Raw genomic sequence first — 2,586 nt, forward strand, 5'->3', positions numbered from 1 at the left:
TGGCAGACGAGTTTGCTGTCCAACGATGCGTCCAGCACTCAGCGCCGAAAACTTTCTTTGACCTGTAAAGAAACTCTGTCGGGCGCGTGGGTGCGATTGCGACACCTGTACGGCTGAAGCTTCGCTGCATCTCGTTGCGCGATAAAAGCTAGAAAGGGCCATCGCGTCGAAATTTGGATCATTTGAAAATACTGCCCTAACTTCATGCCACCAAAATAAATTTCACGTTTTTGGCTACTAAAATTACGTCACTTCTCTTTTTTAATGGACATGGGGTCACTAATTATTTTTTGTTCCACCCTCGTCACACAGATGACGATAAGCTCCACCAAGCGCCAATGAACCGCCGTGTTTGGAACCTTATGGGCTTCGAAGGACGCTTCGCTAACAAGTATATTTACCTCGGCGTCGCTTAAAATTTCAGTTGAGCTAGCGCAAGGTCTTTATCGGCAAACAGAGCCGTGGTTGCAGACATTTCGATATCGTGCATTGTGACGCTGCAGCAGCCGATGTGTTGTCCCAAGGTGACATTAAAGCGGAGAGCTTGGCGAACATAGGCCCAGCGATGTTTGCTGACTGTAAAGGCTGACTCAGACTACACCGACACGAGAATGACTTTGGTCTGCCGACTGATGACGCGAGCAGTTTACAGCACGGAAAACGCTGTGGACAACGGATTAAAGGAAGGAAACGCAGTCGCCAACAGTCAGCAGACCAAAATCCGGTGCCGTGTAGGCTTAGTGTGATTTAACCTTAACAAAACACTCGGAGAACACTGCACGCAGCAAAGCTGGTAAGGTTAAATTCTTTTCAAAAGATACGGCGCAATGCTTCCTTGTCTGATAATTGATTATATGAAAGCAGGGTTTCGCACATATGCGGAAGTGTCCAAATGATTCAATGAGAAATGTCCACATAGATTTCTGTTTTTTGATTGCGTTGGCAATACTACTTTTCATCCACTGAAACATCATTATTGTTCGGAATAACACTAATGTCTTCAATTGAATTCCGGGGTGTTACGTGCCAATTAAAACCGCGATTGTATTGTGAGACACGCCATAGGAGAGGGGGGGGGGGGGACTCCGGAATAATTTTGACCACCAGGGGATACTTAAAGTGCTATGCACGGGACACGGGCGTTCTTGATTTTCGCCCCAATCTAAATGCGGCGCGATTTGATCCTGCGACTTCGTGCTTCTTCTTTCTGGGGTTTTACGTGCCAAAACCAGTTCTGATTATGAGGCACGCCGTAGTGGAGGGCTCCGGATTAATTTTGACCACCTGGGGTTCTTTAACGTGCACTACAACGCAAGCACACGGGCGTTTTCGCATTTCGCCTCCATCGAAATGCGGCCGCCGGGGCCGGGATTCGATCCCGCGACCTCGTGCTCAGCAGCGCAACGCCTTAGCTGACTGAGCCTCCCCGGTGGGTGACTTCGTGCTTAGCAGTGCATTACCATAGCGCTTAGCCACCGCGGCGAGTGGTATGTAATCTTAATGTGGACTAGGATTATATACCACTCATAGTGTGAACGGTGTTTTACAGTCGCTCTGGCACTGTCATTAATCCCCCATCTGCTACCACACGCTCTTAAAGAAAGCACAGAAAAAAGTTCAAGAGCAAGCTCGTGGCTAAGCTTAGGAAAGCTGCAACCTCACAGAATAAAAATAACCCTGCGCGTAGCAGACAAAAATTTGGGCCATTACTCAGAGTTATTTTGGTTCTTTCAGCATGCAGGTTGAAACGCAAGATATAGAAGTAATTTAAATATTCGTGCGAAGGAGCGTAAGACACCGATGCAAGTTCCACTTCCGACTGTGAAGTCGAAACTGTTGGTTTATTTTTTTATATTTTGGTTCATAGAACTGTGCCCCGACACCGAGATTGCGATGATTGCAACTTAGCGCCATTTTCTAGACCTGTGGACTTCCGTAGAAGCTTCGCTATTATTTACATATACTTTGCCACTTCCATTAATGCTCTGAATGTGCAACGCTCTTTTTATGTCCACTGGCCTCGTTCATTTCAGCACTTGAAAATCAGAACCGTTCTGCACAAAGTCGACACAACTTGAGATCTCTTTGAGTGTTCTCGAGATTAAGTGAAAGCCTGTAGAACCAGTGCTTTCGCGCCTTTACGGGCCCAGTATGAGGCACTGACGAGTCCAACAAGCCGGCAACAAAAGAAAGCCTGCCAGTTTGACAGTGGTGCAGAGATTACAGTAAACAGTTTGGAGGCGGGTTGCATTGAACATTATGTTCAATAAATGATATACTTATCATCTTCATTCGTGGTATGGACGTTTCTCATGTACAAACCACTACAGCATACGAAAATACAGTTTTTCCATAATGTCATTGAGAACAGACTGAGTTGGTGCGGCTTTTTCGGGTACGTACCCTATATCAAGTACCCCGTATGTTTTGTTTGGGAAATGGCGGGAGAACTTCGACCTGTGTACCTATTTATTACATCCCACATCCTTGTTCAAACAAAATTCTCATACTTTTTACAGCATAACATTATTCCAAATAAAATTATTTCACTAAAATTGGTTCACCCGTCCACTACAAGGACAGGTG

Source organism: Dermacentor silvarum, chromosome 9, assembly GCF_013339745.2.
Source record: "Dermacentor silvarum isolate Dsil-2018 chromosome 9, BIME_Dsil_1.4, whole genome shotgun sequence".
Classification (NCBI taxonomy): domain Eukaryota; kingdom Metazoa; phylum Arthropoda; class Arachnida; order Ixodida; family Ixodidae; genus Dermacentor; species Dermacentor silvarum.